General features: G+C 40.3%; 1 protein-coding gene across 1 annotated transcript in view; it reads left to right on the forward strand.

The window, feature by feature from the left end:
- Positions 1-1,322: 1,322 nt before the first annotated feature.
- LOC117560644 (transcription factor SOX-6-like) overlaps positions 1,323-23,124 on the forward strand; it is a 28,076-nt gene continuing 6,274 nt past the window's right edge. Inside the window, exon 1 of the mRNA XM_034237579.1 lies at positions 1,323-1,449. The gene's annotated coding sequence lies outside the window, so the exon portion shown is untranslated. The remainder of the gene's footprint in view (positions 1,450-23,124) is intronic.

Raw genomic sequence — 23,124 nt, forward strand, 5'->3', positions numbered from 1 at the left:
AGAGAGAATCATTTGCTTGATTAAAGACGTGAATAAAATATCATACATGCCCAGTGTTTGCCTTTTTTCTTCATTGTTCTCAATTAGCCTCAAATTGTGGAATCAAAGGCGTGTTTGTGTTGCGCTTTCTGTACAACTTAGAGGGCCGTCATGATGCATAGAGCCGAAGAAATGCTGCTGTGTGTGTGTGTGTGTGTGTGTGTGTGTGTGTGTGTGTGTGTGTGTGTGTGTGTGTGTGTGTGTGTGTGTGTGTGTGTGTGTGTGTGTGTGTGTGTGTGTGAACCCAGCCTCTCTCCTTAGGTCTCTCCTTAACCAGTTCATTTTTTTTCTTTAATTAGCAGCCTCCCATTCTCAATCTAGCTCCCATCCTCTCTCAATTTGGAGCCCACTTTCCTGATCATGGTACCTTCAAAGTGCTCCGTCAGCAGTTTGACCTCTTTGATGTTGTTATTTGTTTTCTATGACCCCTGCTTTAGCAAATCACTGTTTGTAGTATGCTTTTGTGTGCGTGTGAGGCTATAATAAAGCGGCCCAGGAAAAGATTAGCTGTCCATTTGATGAGTTTTCTTTCCGCTCATTTGAATACATTTTTTGACTGTATTCGGAAAGATCGCGACTTCAACGCTCCGCATAGGACGCTGTTTGTCGTTTGTCCGGCTTTGCGTGTGTGCCGTTGTTTGTGCAGTGTGAGAAACACACTGATCCTCTGTTGGCCTGCAGTGGGCTTCACACAGGACCTCTGTTCTGTGCTGAACATCCACTAAACACGGGGACCTCAGGTGGGTTCGAGAGTGCGTTCGCTGCGCTCCAAAAACACTTTTCAATCCAAATGTTGATACTTTGTCAAACCTCAATTCGCTGGCGGGATGTGAAGTTTGGTCAGTGTTCATTAAAATGTGTCCTGATGTTAATGGCAACACACCCTTCCTTTAAAGGGTTGTTTTACCCAAAATGACACATATAAATGTTCTCACTTACCTCTGGTGGCGTGCCATGCAGACAGCTTTGGTTTGAGTCGCCCAGGATTTGAGGTCTCTGAGTTTTCTGCCGCTTATCCGATACAATGGAAGAGAAATTGGGAAATTGTAAATCCATTTCTGGTACTCACAAAAATCTCTTACTAGAAACAAAATCTGTTGTGGTAAAAGGTAGGCCTACTTATGGTGAAAAGTTGACCATAAATGGAAATCAAAATATAATAAAAACGATCTTATCATACAAGACATGAGCGGCAAAACATTTACATTTGTGTGAAATGTCCCTTTTTTGGTCTTGATGATGATGATGATGATGAAGATGATGATGATGAATACCATACTATACAAAATGATCAAATACATATTATAATAATCCTTTTCTTCTGTGTCTCTCTTCTCCAGGTGACGTTCATGCATTTTAAACTCATCTACAAGTGAGAAGAGGGTGTCGGAGTTGAAGTCTCTTATTCCTGTAAGTTTCCTTAATGAATTTCTTCGAATGATATTTATTTATGACGCTGCCAGCTTGTGTTTGCTTTGGTGCCACTGTTTGGCACTTTGAATGATTGCCTCCACCAAACGGCAGATAATAAGCTTTCATTGAGAGCACATCATTGTTTCCTAGAAGCAGAAGGCACCAACGCCTACCGGTGTTTGAACACATCACGCTGTTGTTTTATCAGAGCAAAGTGTGTGTGTTAGCGAAACTGTAGCTGACTCTGTGTATGTCCGCTGCCTCGCTCCCCTCCGTCGGCACATACAGAACGCTTTTGATTTGTTTCACAGCGAATGCAGACCTCCACTCGGGTTAGTATTCTGCCCTCAATAGCTGCTTTCACTTGAGTGAAGAAAGGGGTCTTTTAAAGACTCTCACAGGCATCACTCCAGGAACCTTTCAGCGCCCGGGACCTACAGTATGCCTTTTAATGGACTTTCTCTCTGTGAGCAATAAAGATTATATCTGGAGTCAAATAGTGCTGGAGGTAACACTAGCCCAAATTAAGCTGGTCAGGCCGCAGCGGCTGATCTTGATGGCTTCAGCAGAGGGAGACGAACAGTATGAAGCGTACAGATGGGAGAGGTTGGAGAAAAGAGTGATCTGAGCATCTGGCTAATCCCCCTGTTTAAGAATACTTATTAAGGCCCTCTCTAGTGGCCCTTGAGCCGTGTCACTGCCGGGTCAACAAGTGGCCACACTCGCAGCTCGCTCAGAGTGAAGAGACGAGCGTCAGTGTTCTGGTGTCGGCGATAATCTGCGTCCTGCTGTTTGGTTCGAGGAGCTCGGTTTCAAAGGCTCGATTTATGGCTCGTGTAAATCGTGATGTATCACAATGAACAGTGAGTTATGGTTCCCACACTGGCTGTCGAGACTCTTATTAAGGGGTCACTTTGATGCAACCTGTGACAAGATGTAGCAAGGAGACCCAGTTATGCTTTTTTTCCCCTTTCCTGTAGTTTTGATAGGTTTTAGTGCATGTAAACGGTCTGCAAAGGCTACGATCCCAAAGTTCACGCCTTGATTTGACTCCCTTTTCTTCTATAACATAGTGACATCAGTATCTAACACTCATACTTCTATTGGCCAACAAATTGTATGTGATATGCTAAGGGACGGGACATCTCCAAGCTGTTGACCAAATACAACAGGCTGGGCTCTGGTTTCAGACGGAGGGTGAAAAGAGGTGCTGCAGCCCATATGAGCAAAATAATTGTTGAACATTAAAGCATGTAAACATGTCACAGTAGAGGCAAACAATACACATATGAACCTGAAAATGAGCCTGTTGATGTGGATCATTTGGCTGCAAACAGATACTTTGATGCTTGGGAAGATGTTATTCTATGACAGAATAATACAAACATCACAGTAATTATTACAGGCCACATGCATTTATTTCTTCTGCCTAATTGCCGTGCGTTTGCAGAAAGGAATTGTGTGATTATTGGGGAGAAGCGGACCACTTAGGCCACTTTTAATTCCATCAAACTCCCTTAATTTCATCAGTTAATCTGGAAACTTGAAATCACATTATTGTTTCTTTTAACATGCAATTGCTTCTCCAATCTAATTACATGGCGGTAAGATGACAAGTGGACCCTCCTAACAAAATTACAGCCTTCATAGGGTCTACCGATCTTGTCGTGACAGGATGCATTTATGGTATCTTTGTTTTTAGCGGGTGGTGGTGTGTGTTTGAGGATTTGCAAAGTCGAAGCCTTGACATGTACTGTACATACTGTAGCTAATGGTTTTGATCAGAAGACGTAGACGTAGACGTCTATGAGTAATGTTTCAGATGATCTGACTACACTGGATACTTCACAACATCCGTCTTAAACATTGGTTACACTGTTTATCTGATGAGCGTGGAGAACTAAATCCAGATTTGTATTTGTGCATTCAAATAAAAAGAGATGATAAGGAAAAGCGTGTGATACTTAAAGGTGGGGTAGGTCATTTTGGAGAAACCAGCTCGAGTGCGCTAGAATTTCCTCCAACACACACGAACGCGCACATGACCAATGAGGGCACGAGATTAGTTTGTGCCCAGATGGAAGGCTGACAGGCAGGTAGGCCATCCAGTTACTTTAGCCGGCTCAGATGATTGGTCGTGCTTTTTACAGCGCCACGGCTTCCACAGATGACGTTTTTTATGGATTTGTTGTCAAAGCATTTAATTGCTATCGGGATGTCAAGAGCATTCCATGGAATAGCCTATCAAAAAGTGTATCTCGAGCCGGTTTCTCAAACGTACCTACCCCACCTTTAAGCATAACATTTGAATTTTCCTCTGAGATGTATGCGAACCTGTTGCTTCATATAGTCGTAAGTAGCAGTGAGAAAAAACGTTGAGAACAGATTTGAGCCGCTTCATGCATCATAACAGGCCTAGTTGCAGACCTCTGTTGTTACGCATGGTTGCTGTAATGGCAGTCATTTGCAAACAGTTAGAAAAGTGACCAGACAATGAGCAGCGGTGGGACTGATTTGCGCTAAGCTAATGAGCTAATGAGCTAACGAACCCACTGAGGTTACCTGTTTGGCTTCCCCCAAAAACAATGTCCTCCTCTGGGGAATTTACTTCAGCTCTGTATGTGAACTTCACTGCATTACAGACAAATCAGCGCTGCTAATGTGCAGCGTCTAACAGAATTGTGTGTAGTTTCTCAGTACTTTACCTTACGTTAACAGTGAGCCATTATGTCTTCTGGAGCTCGGACATTTCCTTAATTGATCCGATTTGTCCACACATATGAAATGTTCACTTTGGTTTACAGTGGAGCCTCCTTTAACGGTGGGAAAAGGGAGTGAGCTCCAGCGATCCGCTACGGCCACGCTTCGAGTCCCCGCTTTCGTTCATGCGTGCCAGGAGTAGCCTACATATGTTTGTGCCTTATGTATTTAGTTGTTTTCCAGGCTGTGTCAATTTATTTGTGTTTGTGCTTGCGTGCATGTTTATGTTTTGCACACTCATGCCTCATCAACATCCCGTCTGAGGCCCATCTGGTTTGTTTGATGGGGGCTGGTGCAGCGGCCCTCGGGTTGGGGGCCAGCAGCGGTTCCTCCCCACTTACACATAAATCCACGGTGCGAGGCCCTCTGCCAGAAACAGTATAGACCGACCCTCGTGGCTACTTCCCAAACCACCCAAGCTCATACCCCACTTTCTCTCTTCTATTGCCCTTGAAATGGGGCCTGCTCTAAATATTATCTCCCCCTGTGCTTTATCCCTCCGTTTATCCCTAAATCGGCAGGGAGAAGAAAGGAGCCGTGGGGCTGAGTCACTTTTTCCTCTCTCTTCTCCTCTCTCCAAACCACAAGGCAGCGGCAGCGGCTTCCTGGAGATGAGCGCTTTTGTCTGTTGTGCGACCGCTGCGGCTTTAGGCAGATCCTCCTCTGATGAGGTAATGCACGGCTAGATGAGGAGGCGCAGTGAGAAAGGAGAGCTGCCTCTGCATCTATAGGCTATGTTAACCTTTGTATTATCCAGGAAAAAAGGCTTCTTTATCAGGATGCCTGCTCCTTTTTTAGTGATGGAAAAGTATTCAGATGCTTTACTTGTGTGAAGTACCATGACAATACTTCATTACAAGTCAAAGTCCTGCATTCAAAATGTCCCTTAGGTAAAAGTACCAAAGTATTACCAGCAAAAGTATAAAAAGTAATCATATTCACATTTCTAGATCAAATTGTTGCATCAAGTGGAATGTTGGTGCAGACATTCAAACTTCTTATGGGCTTTTTGTAGACTGATTTTTAAAGATGCATTGTATAAAGTAGCATTAATACATTCATACTCAACACATTTACTTAGTACAGTACTTGAGTTAATGTACTTAGTCCCACCTCTGCTCCTTTTCAGCAACACCCTGCCCGGAGATTGACAATAATGTGCTTGCTTTGATGATTTAACATTTAACGGAGAATAAATCATTATTCCTTTGTGGAAAGATTTCCCAGGTGATCTTGTTTTCCGACCGTTTTGAAAATTGTATACTTTCAGGGAATTATGCTGTCACTTAATTTAAGGGTGGAAATATGAGATCTGACGGTGCAGTTCAGAATGTTGGCAGGTTGGAAAAGAGGAAGGAGGAACAACCCTTTTTATATCGCTTGTGATATTAGTCGGGGTGTCAAACTTCCAAAAGCATTTCACTCTGCTTTGTTAAAACAGAAACTTCAAGAGGTGCGATGAGGAGTTGACGAATGGTCAAATGTTTAAGAACACAGTATCAAAATGACTCGGATACATCCTGTTGTCAGCGTGTCTTTACCATTTTCCCTACTCTGCCGGTCACGAGAGTATTCCTTCAACAGTGTTTGCTGAAAAATGAGCTGATGAAAGAAAGGGTTGATGTCTTCAGTGCTTCAGAATAAAAAGCTCACAGCCCAGGCCAGGCGGAGGAGCTGGCAGCGGAGAGAGGTGTACTACAGTGAGAGTGGGGAAACATTTGAAGTGAAGTGAGGGTAAATTAGTTTCTTGAATTCAGTTTTAACAGCGACAACAGACTGTTAGTGATGAGTTTTTGTACAGCCTAAGGCAAAGGAACGAAATACATAAGACCATAATTCTTATACTGTAAGCGAATGCTATTTCCACTAGTTCTTTTCTGAATGCTTCACCAACTTTGAAGGAAATATGAAATATTTCAAGATTTTATCAGAAGGTTCGAAGTCTGTTAGATTAGACAACATTTTGAAACAAATTCTTATTATGCTCATTTTCAGGCATGTGACATGTTTGCATGCTTTAATGTTCAAAAAGGGCTTCATTTTTCTCATACTGTCTGTGATGGGAGCTCTTGACTGGAACATTGGGATTTTAGCCTATGCAGACCATTTACATGGACAAACACCTATAACACACTACAGGAGATGGAAAACGCTAAAAAACACAACCACATTTCTACATATCCAGATCTTGTCCTACTGTTGTGAAATGAACATGTTATGAATTCTAAGCCACGTTTTCTGCACGCACACACACATTTGAGTGTGTTCTCCTCGACACTGACAGTGTCTCCAACTGTTATCTGTTTCTCGCCTCCTGCTGAGGAATGCCACCGTACTCGCTGACATTCAGGATAATTGCTTCCTGTTTTAACTGTCATGGGTCATGGAGGTCAGAGGTCAGGGTCAATCTCAGCTGTTGTCCTCGGGGCTACAGGGGACGCCACCTGGTCCTTAGATCACGGCGATGCAGCACATTATTCCCTCCAAACAATACACCACTTTTACATTCTTCAACATGCCATAGCTGGAAAAAAGGTGGCTTTCAGCTGTTTGCCCTCCTTCAACACTTCATTAACAAACACAGGGTTCTAAATAACTTGTGTTTAAACGCTTTGTAGGTTAAAAGTAGGGATATTAAGCACCACCTCTGCGACATTGTTTGCTGCAGCGCTAACACCTGTTTCTAAGAGACTTGTGGCAGCTTCCCTTTGGTGAACTATTTCCCCTGACCCTGAATGCAGCTCTCTCCCAAACACCCTCCTAATTACAGTATTCTCATTACAGTAAGAATCCTGCATCTCATTTTAAAGCTGCCATCAGCCAAAATTAACTGGCCTTAATGGCTGCTGATTGCATTCCTACACCCCCCCCTCTCCTCCTTTTTTTAGTGATCTGATCGTTTAAGTACATGCTAGCATAATTGAGGTCTCTTCCTTGATTAGATTTGTGCCAGCTTTTAACAAAGCCTGCTCGAAGTTAATCCAATGAGCTTCATTGTGGGGAGAGCGCGGGGATGACATCGCTCCTGGTTAGCTTCAAAATCAACCGAGCCGTCGAGCAATTAGAGGCTGCGCTGATAAAGAGGCCGGACAACTGAAGCTAATGACACAATGTTCCTCAGAGCTCACCAGATAACAAGTGGACAATTGAGCAGCAGTTCGTACCATGAATCAACGTATTACTTTAAGACATTAGGCTTTTATAAAAGGCTTAGATACTTCAACAATTAAAATACAACAATAATGCATCAAGCAACAAAGATTGTTTTATTGATGAAACATGAAGCCTGTCTTAACTCGAGTTGTCACATTTAAAGAGTTTTTTAGATTAGATTTAATATAATTGATTCTTCCTAAATTGGGATTTGTCACAGCAGCAGACACGAGTTCAATTTATAATATAAGAAAAGATAAACATTAAAAGTATATGTAGACATATCAACAGTAGAAAATATATATATCATTAGAGTATCTAAATAATACACAATATGAAATAATGAACCAATCAGAATACTCTATAGTAAACACATACAAAATAATACAAATAATAATACATTTTATTTATCATACGGTTCTTCAGGTGCTTAAAAGAGGCTTCACAAAGATTAAAAAAGTGAAAATAAAATCAAGCTCTCACATCTTTTACTATAATTTACGAGAAAATATAGACATATGATTTCATTTGTATATTGCACTTTTGCTCAAAGTCACTTTACAAAAACAATACACACAACAAACAAAGATGAAAAATGGATGTCACTTCAACACATTTAGCTTCATAGTTTATGCTTTTGTCGTAATGTTTTAATGACAAGACATGTCAATATTCTGTCATTTTACACAGTTAACCAGGTGTATCTATCAGACCGGACCCATCGAGCGGCCCAGCTGGGGGGGGCGATGACGCAGCCAAAGTCATCGGCTTTGGCTGCGTCATCCGCTGACACCTGACGTCCATAATCACAGTTAGAGACTAAACCTGCCTCTGACCTGTAGCTGTGTTGCTCACTCTATCCAATAATCTGCTCCTTTGTTCTGTCACCGGCAATTAGTCATGTACCAGGAGTCAGCCAGAGGAAAGTGTGTGTGTGTGTGTGTGGGGATAAATGCCTTTGCTCACTGCTAACTACTGTATGTGCCTCAGACGTCGGTAGCATTGCTTCAGTGTGGTTGTGAACTAGGGCTTATAATAGTACTGAATATTTGGAGGATTGATTGGTTTGTCAAAGCAAAAGTGCTCAAAAATATATTTCCTGTAGCGTAAATGGTAATACTTCCAGGTTTTCTTAACCCTTTATGATAGTAAATGTAAATATCTACGGGACAAAACAAGCAAATTCATGGAGTATTGGTTACTTAACATACTTAAAATAATTGGCAGACGTGGCATTTGAACTTTAAAAAATGTGGGATTGAGTTTATGTTATGTTATATATGTTTTAAATTCTGTTAAAGGATGTTAAAGTTCACTGTTCTCTGCAAATAGAGAATATTTTATGATCAAAGCACTATTACAAGTCTTGGAAATCATGGTATAAACTGCAAAAACCTTAGAAGAAGCAAGAGAAACCACCTTCAAATTGATTTCTATATCTGATGTCTATCTCTATGTCTCTTTAAAGGCTTGTATATGTTATTAGACTTGGTCTAATTGATCTCCCTGTGTACAGATCAGTGTCTAGATTAGGAACAGGAAGGGACACTCTCCATCAGTCAGTGTCTGTAAACCCTCCTCTATTCCTAACAATAGGATTTCACACTCGCTATAAATAGGCCTGAACAAGTTGGAGCTCACCTGTTCAAGCTGTGACTAATCCAGAACTATTTCTACAGTTCCCCTTGAGGTTCAATGATCTGGCCCATTAGGTGCTAGGGGATGAGCAGGCATGCTGGTATGTTGGAGGAAAACAGAGAGAAAGAAACAAATCATTTTAGCTGCATGCCAAGTTTGTGAGGAGGCGGTTTAGAAATAAAACGCTGTCTGTTGCATTTTTAAAAGTTAAAGGGGGCCTCATAATACTAATTTGCAGGTTCATATTTGTATTTAGTGTCTCTAATGTGACCTGTCTCCATGCTTTAATATTCAAAAAGCACCTCTTTTCACCCTCTGTCTGAAACCAGAGCCCCGTCTGCTCTGATTGGTTAGCTGGCCGGCTCTGTTGTGATTGGCAACCGCTTAGAGATGTCCCGCCCCTTAGCCTATCATGCACACTGAGTTGAAGCACTAGTCAATAGAAGCTTGAGTGTAACATAGTGATGTCACTATGTTCCTGAAGTAAACAAAGGAGTGCAAAGGAGGCAGAGAGGGAACTTTGTGATTTTACCCTTTGTAGACCATTTACATGCACTAAAACCTACAGCACACACTACACGAAAGGGAAAGATAATGGAGCCTCTTTAAAGTACAAACTCAAACACAACCAGCAGAACATTGTATTTTGCACATACTGCATAGCACTCACATGAAAGAGTGTATACATACATCACCTTATCTTGGACCTGTGTTTACATGCGATTGTTGACAGTAGCTGATATGCAGCGCGATAAAATGCACTTTGATTTACGGGGGGAAACAATGGCGCATTATGTGAGCCAGGGACACTTTAGACTGGAGTAACTGTGATATGAACACAAGCCAATTCTATGTGTTCAAGAGGGCAAGCAGCTCCACAGTATGTTTGCTAAAGCCTTTGGATGAGGCTCCAAAATACTTGGCTAGCTTTCAAATCCCGGATCACTCTCTGATAATAGAGACGGATTTTTGATGGTGTTGCCAATTTGTCGTTATTAAGAGATTTGGATACGCAGTCAAAAGTGCTGCGTACAGGCATCACCGAAGAAGTAATATACAAATGTAAATGATTTATCACATGGACGCTATTAATTTAACCTATGGAGTCGTGCTCAATAATTAATGTATATTGGCATATGACCCACACAGTAAACAGCATGTCTCATAACTATGTATGAGATCTTGTAGTCAGCTAATATATGGCTGAAAGGCCCAGAGACAAGCCCAGGGTCTTAATAAATCAGCCATATCTAATGAACCTCCTAATTGTGATTTACAGCCCGCGATTGAGAAGAGAAATTGCTGAAAAAGAAAAGAGAGAGGGAGAGTATCCTCATCCAGTTAAGCACGAAGCAACAAAAAAAAAACTGCTTTATTAAAAACTGCTTCTCCCTTCCAGCAACTGTGAAATTCTTGCGTGAGTCTCATGAGGGGTTTTGTCAAGATATAATACTTACTGCGATACAAATCAGAACAGCTGGCCGAATAACCGTTACCCTCGCAGTCCAGCCAATAACAGAAAGGAGAGAGAGGGGATATTTATACATTCACTTAAAGCAGTAAGCCGCCCGTTCACGTTTCCCTTTTTCTTTTTAACTATAGCATTTATTCCCTGTGGTTTTAGTGGTAGAAGCTCTGTGACGTACGCGTCTTTGGTTTCTCTGTATTTGTTACTATCACTCAACCAGGCATGGGGAGTAACTGATTATATGTGCCAGGTTTATGTCATCAGGATACAAAAATAAGTAACTGTATTCCCTTAAAGTTACTTAAAAAAAGACGTAGCAGGATTACAAAGCTATTTAAAAACTGAAAGAGGATATTGTGTTTGGGGGGCAGTGTGGAGGGAACTTGATTTTAGCCTTGGCAGACCATTTACATGCACTAAAACATATATAACACACTACAAGAAAGGGAAAACCCCCCAAAAGGTATATTAGGATCAATTTAACTATTTATTACAGACTTAAAAATACAGCACATTGCTTCTGAGCTGGAATATTGTTCTTAATAAAGACCTTCATCCCATTCAGAACCATAAATGTAAAAGCTTTTATGAAGTACAATATAACTTGTTCTGTTAATCCTACTGTGTAATGTAAAGTGTGCAGCAAAACACAATTGATTTCAAAGAGTTATTGCCTGAGGTTTTCCACCCTGTACGTCAGTCATGTTGGACTGAACAACCCCACCTGAGTTTTTTATATATATATATATTCGACCTGATTCAAGGGCTTAAGTCCATGTGAAAAACGGCGGCTGTGATTGGCTGGATTAACACCCTACATGTTCGAAGCGAGGCCTTGTGCCCCGTGAACAATGTATATTCGCTGTGGGCCGGTATAAAGGACAATGGATACCTTGTGCAGCGACGAGAGGCTCTGACCTCGCAGCACACACCTCTCCACACTCCAGAATGTGACTGTGTACATGTGTTTTCACGACTTGCTAATGTTCATATTTCACAGAAAGGTAGAGCGTGACTTATTCACTTTCCTTGCTCCGTTTTTTCTCAGCTGGTATGAACTGCCAACAGAACCCCCTCTTAACATTTCTACCCTACATGTGTTTATTGAATATCGTCCACGGTATCAGGTGCATCCCATGGATAACTGTTTCAAATCACCCAGCCTGTTTCTCATAATACACACATAGAGCTAAACACACTCTGTAACAAGTGGCTTCAGCCTGAGCAGGGGACACAGGATTGGAAAGGAAAGGATTAGTCAGGATTGTGACAGCTCGACGTGCCGGGGGACATTGAAATGCCTCCGAACGCCAAACAAGACAACTGGAGAGGAGAGAAGAAGTCTTGACTGGTTCCTCTTTTCTCCTCTACCTCCCTTTTCACTGCCTTCAAGTATTGTTATGTATCTTATAACTCACTCCTGTTTTACGTCTTGGGGATTTATTTGACTTATTAGTCATCACATTTTCTCAAATTAAATTATATCAAGTTTTACATTATGACCAGAATCAGGCCTGACAGTTAATGGAAGATAAGAGACAGAAGGGTTTATTCTCAGATGTCTCAGATGCTTTAGAATACATTAATCTGATTTCTTATTTGTTATGTTTTTAAGCCTCAAAGCCGGTGACATGCCGTAAACGGGATATCTCAGAATGGCTTGAAGAGAATTTCTTTACATTTTGCACAAAATACCACTTTGACGAAAGAATGAACTGATTTCATTTGTGTGATTAAATAGTCAAAGATCAATGTTGTTACGATTCGGGAAAAGGTAGGACCCAAAAGCAGTTTAAAAAGGGAAGCGGGTTTCAAAATGTTACAAAAAGCGAGCTTTATTACAAAAAAACAAGCTGTTGACAATGAAAAATACTTAAGAAAACCATGAATCCAAAGAGTAGGAAACACGAGGTAATCCAAAGAGTAGGAAACACGAGGTAGCATCCAGACAAAACTGACCCTGACAACATGAAGGGTGACAGGAAAGACAATGAACCGACATGGAACACAGGGGAAGACAAGGAGATACAAAGAAGGGTAATCACAGGACAAGACACAGCTGGACAGGGGAGGCAGAAACACAAGGGCAACAGGTGAACACAATCAGACAATCAGACACAGGAAGGAAGACCAGACATAGGGAGAACAGAATGTCAACATAAAATCATGAAAGACAGACAACTAAGATGTGACAGAAAACTAGGATTGTGACAAATGTCACCTCACGTCGATCTCATTCTAGTAAATTCGATATCTCAGGATTGAGGGAATTTGTTCAAATCTGGCCCAAATGTCCACGTAGACCAAATAATGAACTGATTAAAATCTGATTATCAAAGGTCAAAGTCACTCTGATCTCAGAAAACAAGTTGATGGCTAAACTTCAATAATTCATATGATGAATGAAAAACTTCTCAGTCATTTCTTAAAGGTTACAATTATGAAGTTTTCTAATTTTGAACAAACTATGGAGGCATACAACCATAATGTAATAGTTTACTGTTTTTTTCTTTGAGGTTAAGTTTTTTTCATTGTCAGTTCTTGGCCCATTTATCTCAACACAAAATGACATTGAAATTGATAAAGGTTAAAAGAACATAAACACTCAAAATCTTCAAAATAATTGTTTATATAAGCAATAAATATTGTACTGTTGTTTATATGATTCATCATTGAGGAATAGATATAAAAACCCATGACATTATCAATGCCATATCTCATATTGTAAACCACCAGTAATACTTTTGTTTGTATTCAACAATTTCAATGTATACTGCTACACTCACTCTATGACCATCTGGACAAGAATGTCAATTGAACGCCTGACGTGTTGAAAAATGTAAAAACATTCCTACGCATCTCCTCTTTTCCCCCTGACATGTTTGTATATGTGCCGGAGCTACACCCTGCCAAAATGAGTATCAATTAAACTCTGTGTAGTGAGCACAGATGACTCGTTAGAACAGTCTGTACACATTACCCATTCAGCCCGGTCAATAATTTAAAACAAATATGTTGCCTCGACCGACTGAAAGTAGCATGCCTCTGAATAATGTAGCCATTTCATGCTAACAAAGCTGAGGAAATCCTCAAAGCTCTTTCTTAGATAGGGAACAAAGCTCATTGTCAGAGGATAGAGAGGCAACTGGGATTATAATGGGGGCATCCAGTGAAACGACTTGTCAGTCCTAATCTGGGATTAGCAGGCTTTCGCGCCTCCTGGGCGCTCTAAAAGCCACCTGTTTGGACACCCTGCAGATGATGTTACACTCCAGAGCTCCTTGTTTGATTGTAATTTATTTTGTTTACATCAAAGTTTTAAATGAGTTTGTTTTTCCATTATGAGTGTGCCATCTAACATTTATATCAATTCACAAATGGAGTTTAAGAATACACCATATTGAAAAGTTATGTTCTTATAGTTGTCTTTTTATGCTAGTCCATCGACCGTCATGATGGCTCTGCACACAAAACTAAAAATATTTGATTTCATGATTATTGTTTTACTGTAAGTAATAAAATGGCATGGTATGTGATGCCTTAGCTTTTCATTATCTCTGTCGCCAGATCAAAAACTTTATTTTTTGTTCTAACACTTTTGCTTTGTGAGGCTTGACAGATTTACCCAATATATTATACTCCTTACTTGAATACTATAGACATATCACATAAACAATTGAATAATTGTTATACACTTGTATACAAGAGAGATGTTGTCCTTCCGTGCCATCATGTCCTATCAGTTCAAAATGTACTGAATTATAAATGTCTACCAGGGATGAACAAATTACGTAAATCAACAAAATGGACAAAAAGTAAACATGTATGTCTGTTTTTTAGCTGCTTTAGACCCTTGAGTCCTGTAATGACTTATTGAAGCTCACTTTTCTGCTGCTTGCCTCAGGGCTAATGCAATCACTCTGAAGAATGTGTGAGGGCAGCTGTCGTGTCGCCACGGCTTCTATCATGACTTTCTACCGTTGATGTCACCCTGAAATAGACTCTACTGCCAATGATACTTTTGAAACTTAACCCTTTGGAAAATTAACCTACTTTGATTGCTTAATGTGCTTAATTTCATTGACGTAAACCCACGGTAATCTTATTTGCATTCCTTTGGGTTTAAAAATATTTAGCTGCAGCTTCTTTTTCAGACAATTATAGGGCGGGATATCTTTATGTAAGGAAGGATGATTTCAAAAACACTTCATCGTTGGGAACTACATAGTTTCATATGCTTAACATCATTGGATTTCCCCATGTTTACAGCTTCTGTCAACTATATGTAGAGGCTTAAAACTTGCGTAACAAGCTTATTTGCGCATCACAGTGGCATTATGTTCGAGGTCAAAGATAACCGGTGTAATAATAAAGATAGTGGCCTGAAGTAAGAGGACATGTGGTGGTTCGCTGGTAAAAAGAGTATTACCGGCTTCAAGGTGTTTGTCAAATGGCAGGCTTTTGTACTTTAAGCTGATATGGATCAGAGGGGGAAAAGCTGTGAGGGGAAAGAGAGAAGATAAAGGGAGGGGAAGCAGATTGAGCGAATAGAGAGTCCAGTATAGAGTTTAATGTTCGCTTTCCTATAGTGTGTTTTAAAGATTTTTGTGCATGTAAATGGTCTACAAAGACAAAAATCCCAAAGTTCCCTCCAGAGGGAGTTTCTCTCCCACACACTCCTGCCTGAAACGCCTCAATTTGACTCATTTGTTTACTTCAGGTTTAACTTTAATATGTTTACTGAGGGGTTAGTAATCAAACCTCTCACCTTTTTGTTGATAGATGTGAAATGATCCCCTATGCCACAGTCTCAATACATCATATTGATGCAGAGTCTTGAAGCTGCTGCTGATTGGTGAATACAGTTATGTCAACTTTTGTGGACAAACAGTTATTTGTGGGGTTCCTCAGGGCTCTAGTCTTAGTCCTCTGCTATTTCTACTGGTTCTGTTTTCCACCTACATTTTTGCTTGTGGGTTAAGTAAATTCCAACTGTAGTATTTATCTTTATTATCATCATGAGGATATAGAAATTTGACCATAAATCTACTACAACTCTCCTCTGTCGACTCACTAGAAACCTCAAGCAATAATTGGAACAGTTTGATTTGATTTATTTTGCAATAACAAAGATACAAGTCTTTGGGGTTGTTTCTACTTGCAATTTCATTTGGGTCTGAAAGAGTTTGAAATGTTAAAGACCCACCACCAGTTAAAAGGAGTAAAGAAACAGCTTGATTTTAAAGTCAAATGTTTTCAAAAGGCTAAATAAATGTTATTGTCTGTAATTCTGTTTTGCTTGTTATGCTTTAACAAGTACTTTGTGATTTTTGGGTAGAATTCGTCCATTTATATAATGCTGTAGCTACCTGGACAATGTGGTCTACTCTACGGACCACAAGACAAAATGTTCACACTGACCAGGTCTTCCAACTACCTTGGGCGGGAGGTAATAGACAAACAGTCCCTTTGAGCCACCAAGTGTTTACGTTGGTCTTCAATGGTTTTTCAATGGTTTACTCTGTATCGTTGCCATGAATCAGATAAATGCATATGTGTACTGTATTTGTGTTAGCTAGGGGTGTGTTCGCGTGCCAGGAAAAATAACAAGCACAAGGGAGGGTGTTGGTCAATAAGGGCACTCCTGGATTTCTTGGGGTGTGCGGTTTTGGTCCGGGTCCGTGAACAGAGACCCGGCACAGTGTTGTGTGTTTACGCCCGCCGTACAAATGACGCATTCATCGTTTTTTAACTGTGTTCCATCTTTGGATTTGATTCAGATTTTCCATCAGTGGGGGTAATGGAGATTTTGAATCCCAATATTTGCTCCATTTGTCCATCTGATGAGAGATGAAATTCTTAAATTGCAATGTGTTTTTTTGTTATTGAAATACTCACTACACACAGACACAGGATACAGTAAATACATCTCTACAGAATGGAACAGAATGTCATATGTTTTAGTAATTTTGTATTTGAAGAGAATTATTTCAAAACAAACTAATTTACAATTGTTGAAGAGATGTACAAACTACTTCACCTTTTAGACAACTTTAGATATTTCTTGATATTCATACAGGAGCAACACAAAACTGATTACCTACAAAACATCATAGCCTATGACATCAACTATTGATGACCCAATAATAATAATATATTTTAAACGGAGGCGCCATTTAAGACACCAAAGGGCACCTTACAATGCATGAAATAAGTGCTCTATACAGTAGGTAAAGAAAACAGCTTTTAATCACCATTTTTCAATAGATAAAAAAGGATATATTACAGTGTGGCTTTACCAATTTACCCCTTTATTGTGACATGTTTTAATTAAACAGTGCGGTCAGAACTGAGATATATTCTCTTATGATCTAGTATTCAGTGATAGGGACAGTTGAATATATTGCCAAACAAATTACATTCAAAACATGTGACTTTTATGAGTTCAATATGTTTGGATTTAGATGTTTAAAGTATAATTTAGACATTTTCTTAATAAAATAACCCAATTACATTATACGGCCTGCACTGTGCCAGGACAAAGCAGACTAATATTAAAGATTTTCTTATTTTCTCATCAAAACTGCAGTTTATTTTCACTAAAATAACTCGGTTCAATAAGAGTTCAATCAGTTTTACTCTCTACTCCGCCTGAATGCCTCCTCTGAGTGCCTTGTGGTTGTAAATTATTTCTTCCGAGGTAAAATGCAAAGAGCTCTCCAGTGTAACACACTGATGGTCACACAATAACTTCTGTTTACCTGATCATTTGGTTGTGACAGCTGATTGATGTAACCCAACCATCGCACACAGCCTTCTCCTTATCTCCCTTCATTGTTGCACTTAAGTCATGAAAAGGTCAAAAAAATACCTGAAGTCGAAAGCGATAAGCGCTTGAAGTTTTGAAATAGAGCAGCTACTTGTTGGCTCTTCCTGATGAAACAGAGCCTCGTCTTACAGTGAAATCCATGTTAATAGCTTGGAATTTTTAGAAAACAAAACTGCTACTCTTGCTATTAGGGCATTGACGAAATTGGGCTGGTTTTGGGGGGTAACTGGCGTTGCTATTGAACGTTTTCTATTTTGGACCAACGAGGGAATCACCGGGAGAAAACAGGGCAGCATGTGTGTGTTCACATTCCTGATGTCTGACCTATGACAGTGCCCTCTGTGTGCTGCACTCTGCGATGATCTAATGAGAGTCCAGACAGACCCAAGATTTAGGAGCCGTTCTTATGCAAGGCCAATTCTTTTCCATTTATTTATCCAGGACAAGTAACAGAGCACACATGTTCCTTTTAGCAATGATCTGCCTCTTAGTCGCACCTGGTAGTCGCCCGATACAATCACTGACTCTCACTGAGGGCCACCAAACAACTCCAATAAGGCTTTAAAGACGTGAGCACTGAGGAAGGGGGTCTAATGATAGACCCTATCAAGTTGCATTGTGGGAAGTGTACGATACAGCATTTGTTTTAGCTCGATCTATTCAAGAGACTAGAGGTCAGGATATCTAAATCCAGAGCAAATTAAGTGGATTATTTCTTTAAAGGCTGATTTCTTAAGTGTTGTTCTTAATGTTGCCCTGATTTGTTTATATTGATCGGCATGTTTATGCAGCTGTTGCTAACATGTTTTTTTGTCGTTAGTATACTTTTCAAAGATTTTCAACTTGGAAAGATCTAAGAAATGACCTGTCCACATACATCAACTGCTTCAAAGACTTAGAATAAAGACACAAGAGTTGTCCCAGTAATCCTCTGTTGTCCTCCAGCCTTTTCAAGGTCAGGCAGACATTGAAAAAAGCCCTGAAACCCTTTCCATTTATATGCTTTCAAACTAGAAGAGATTTAGGAACAACAACTTTGATGAGAAATGGTTTAGCTTGTGTTGCTACAGTTTCTCTTAGAGAGGATCTCTATTTTTCTATTTAAGTCTTCAGTTTCCTTTTGCTTGTCTTCCACCGTATTGTGCGTGTTTGGACCGTCCAACAGACAAACAATTTGAGGGAAAGTCCTCGGTTTTCTTTCTTCTCCTGTGTTTTTTCTCCTCCTCTTCTTTCTCTTTGGTATGTCCCACTTCCTCAGTTCTTATCCAGCTGGGACGGCTGGAGATTTTACACCCAATTGGTCGAGTCGCAGGCCTTTGTTGGAGCCCTTCTCTCGCTCTACAAGTGGCAGAAGGGACCTGGGCTGTGAATGGCGCTTTGTGTACTGTTTTTCTAAGAGGGGGCCCTCGCTCTCCCGCTCTCATCTGTCACAGGTCCCTCTCCGTCCACGCTCCACAATGCCTGATTGTTTCTGCCAAGTCGCCAGGTTCCAGGCCAGATCTGAACAAACGCTTTCCTGCCAAATTCCGACCCCAGCTTTCGTTTTTCTTCCCCTCACAAAGGGATTCTAAGTTACTGTCCACATTTCAGAGGGGGACTTAGCTAGCTGTCCACCAGCAACAGTTTGTTTGGTGAATGTGTCTCTGAGTTGAAGGCCGTTAAAAGAACGACCATAAGGAGGGAAGTGAACTCAAACCAAAGTGCTCAAAGAGTGCATTAAGTAACATTGTTGATCGTACTACCATTGTGATTACTCTAGGTATACAACATGAACTATTTTATTCAAATGAGATAAAAACAGTACTTGTTTGATGCTCTTCAATACCTGACTTCACACGTAAAAAAAAAGACGAAATACGTAAAAGGTTTCCCCTTCACTCAACAGTAACATGCTTTGTTTAGTTTTCAAGAAAGGCAATCTCACCGGATCACTTTCCAAGAAATATCTCAGATAGGAAGACTGCTCTCTGGGGAAGGAGTTGATGTTTTTCTAGATGTCTGACAATATGAAAAGGCTTTCTGAGACCTCAAGGTGATTTGTTGGGAAAATGAATTTGTTTTGCAGCTATCAGGGTAACATTATCTTCGTAGTACTGTTTCCTGAGAGCGATTCCTCTTAGCCAAACTCATTCTTCTTGGTCTTGTTGGGTGAAGGTTGCTACTTCAGCTATAATCACTACATTTCTTCCTGCAGCTCAGTAGGGAATTACCTGATATGTTGCCAAGCATAAGAGCTGTGGTCAGAGGGAAAAAGCTTCTCCAATATACTTTTCATTTTTCAGAAATTAAAGCAAATAACTGCTTATTTTCTCATGATGCATTTGTTTTTAAAAGTGCTTTCTTATCCTTTAAAAGTTTACATGCAGATTGTTACATACAGACTGTTACATGGTCTGGATGGTACTTCCTTCTCTATGTATGTGTTGATTTTGTAATGATATTGCACAGAACGCTGCTAAATATTTTAATTAAACCTGACTTTTGGAACTTTCTTCTGGCACTGATGTAGTTATTGAAGTAGTAAAAGTTGTTTTAATTTACCCTCTGGCATCAGTTCTGTTTCCCCATATAATATTGACAAAGTGTAATCAACACTAACAAAGGAGCCTTTATTATAATAATATATTATATTATCTATGTTCCCAAATCATTAGCACAAAGACACATGTCTGCGTTTATTGGCATTACCTCCAAAATGTATTACAACTTTTGAAGGTAGTGGCAAATATGGGAAGAAAATGCAGTTGTTTCTTGGGTAAACTGGGCAAGGAAAGATCAACAGCAGAAAATACCAAAACAATTACTCACTGTTTATCCTCAAAATAAAAAATCATGTGACAAAAAACTACAGTAGCTCCTGAACTCATTCCAGAGCGATGAGTTGGTAAAGTTTAAAATGTTCTTGTGTAAGTTAGATATGTTTAAACTTATAGTTATGATTATTTGACTCTTGTGTGAAGGCCAATGTTTTCCCACCCTGACCAATCACAAAAGGCCTTGTTGCATGCTCACCCTGTGTTGCGTGATGATACCGTATCAGTGGCAGCGAGTTATGGGGCTGGGCATTCCTAGCCATATGAGACTCCAGTTCCAAGAAACCAAGTCTTAAGCTCCGCCATAAACACAGCACCAGCGATATTGTCAGCTAAATATAGTCTCCCCCTTCTGCCTTCTCCATCTCCCCCAACTCCCCTTTGCTCTCTCATCGCTGCAGTGTGGATTTCAGGGGTTGATCGTGGATTAGTGATGTGCTGTTTGCTGGTTGTCTTGGGTCTTATAATCTCATGTACTCTGTGTGAAACACAGACATTTCAACCGCAGGCTGACAGCTGTTAATATTCCAATTAGGCAAATCAGGCTATGGGTGGAGCATTTCATTAGTTTATTAGCATGGCATTGGTTAGCAAGAATTACAAATAAATACAAGTGTTGCTGGAAGATCTGGAATTTCTACTCCTTTGTCTGACTAGCGTTTGGTGCTGTGGGTTTTTGAAAGCTAAAACAATGCCTGTTGCACCTGAAAATCAAAAAGTGAAGTTGCTTAAAGACCCTTAAATGTTCCATAGAGCCACGAGACACTGCAGAGTCAGGTGGTAATTATCTGAGGGCTTACCCTTTCACATACAAGTAGTCATTTGACCCGTTGTTAATATTAAAATATTCATTATGGCAGCTTTAAGTATTTAGCTTATCTGGACTGACTTACAGTGAGGAAATGGTAGTATGGGAATAGTGTAGCGTGCAAAGGTCTGAACCACAGTAACCCAGAGACCCTCTAAAGAAGACGTTTTTAAAAGTGGACTGGGATTTGCTTTAAGTACAATTACAGTGAAGTATTGCAGCTCATTCCCAAAGTGATGTAAGTTACGATGGTGTCCTATTATTGGTTCCCCAACATCTTCAGGTCAGAGTTGAGTACGTCTCAGTTTTCATGCCATAACACTATCCAGCCCTCCTCTGATCCTCTACGTAACAGAGAGGAAGCTGCATTCTGACATGACATGCACGTAACGCCATGAACCTCAGCATCTCTTTAAAGAGGCCATATTATCCTTTTTTGGGAGGGGTTCTTCTTTCCTGTAGTGTGTTATATAGGTTTGTGTGCATGTAAATGGTCTGCAAGGGCTACAATCACAAAGTTCCTGTTGTTTACTTCCTGAACATAGTGACATCACTATGTAACACTCACGCTTCCATTTACTAGCGCTCCGACATATTGTACGTTATAGGCTAAGGGGTGGGACATCTCTAAGCGGTTGACCGGCCAGCTAACCAATCAGAGCAGACTGGGCTCTGGTTTCAGACAGAGGGTGAAAATATGTGGTGCATCACAGGCAGTATGAGAAACATAAAGAGCTTTGTGAACATTAAAGCATGGAGACATGTCACAGTAGAGACACTAAATACAAATATGGACCTGAACATGAGCTTTACCCCATTCAAATTGTCAAACACACTCAGGTATATGATATGTAAATCTAGATCTATATGTTTCCACAAACTCTTCCTGCTTTATTCACGTTTTTCTCACATCTTCTTCTCATTCTCCCATTGACTTTTGGTATCAGTTTGTTATCTTACTCTTATCTACTGCCTTTGTAAATGATGTCTTTTTTTGCTGCCTCTCCACACGCACTCTGCAGCCGTGCTCTCTCCTTTCAGACACATGACAGAGGGTCAGATTTACGTTTAAGGGCACCCAGGAGGCTGCATATTTCAGAGATGGACAGCCCGCCGTGATTTACCGAGCTCTAACACTAAAGTGGCAATCTGTTTTACTTCACACAAGTTGTGTGTGTGTGTGCATGTGTGTGCGGAGCGAGGGGGAACTGTTTTCATGAATCAGAGCAAAAACAGTTTTGACACTCATTCTGCGGGAATTTACATTGTCAGTTATCACCTAGTAATTTTCTGCAGGTGTGTGTGCCTCTGTGGAATTGTCCGAGTGTGTGTGTTTTTACTTGTAAGCGCCAATTAGCCACATAAGGACAAAAAGATGTGGAAAGTCCTTTTAAAGTGTGTTTAAAATCACAGTTTAGGGCTGAGATTAAGCTACGGGACGGGAGGGCTGAAGGAATACATGTGGTCAATGAAACAGTGCAACAAAGGGAAGTCATTACTGTAATGATGTATTAGCCTAATGACTCCCCCAGCCCGAGGCTTACGTTAGAGAAAATAGAGAGATTTTTCCGCTGAAACTCAGTAGCACAGCGTCTGCTTTTTTTAACAGCTCTGAGGTGATGAGTGGCCTTGATGCTGCTTAATAGATTATCCCCATGGCTGTATGTGCTCAGTGTGTGTGTGTGTGTGTGTGTGTGTGTGTGTGTGTGTGTGTGTGTGTGTGTGTGTGTGTGTGTGTGTTTAAGGTTCAGCAGAAATATGTTGCGGTCTTTATAGGTGAAAAAAACAAACATTGAAATATATGAATTTGACTTTCAATTGCTCGTTTGTGAGGGAGCTGTAATGACCTCTTCAGCATTCATGTGTCTGCATTTCAAATACAGTTGTGGTTCTGGATTAAATAGTTTGTTAGCGCATGGTTCTGAAATCAACATTTTCTTTTATAGCTTCAATACGCAGACAGGCAGTTTTAGACTTTTAAGGTATTCAAATGATTTACTGTACATGAACCAAGCTTGGGCAAAACGTTGTTTAGATTCATATGAATATGATGTTATATATGATTGTATAAGCATATATGTTATACATGCTTTATATATAAAGTATCTAAGATAATCGTAAAGTCCATTTGTCTATTCAGTTGCACACCAGAAATGGTATGAACACACTTGTTTAACCCTCCTGTTGTCTTCGGGTCAAATCT

This window comes from Gymnodraco acuticeps, unplaced genomic scaffold, assembly GCF_902827175.1.
Source record: "Gymnodraco acuticeps unplaced genomic scaffold, fGymAcu1.1, whole genome shotgun sequence".
Taxonomy (NCBI): Eukaryota; Metazoa; Chordata; class Actinopteri; order Perciformes; family Bathydraconidae; genus Gymnodraco; species Gymnodraco acuticeps.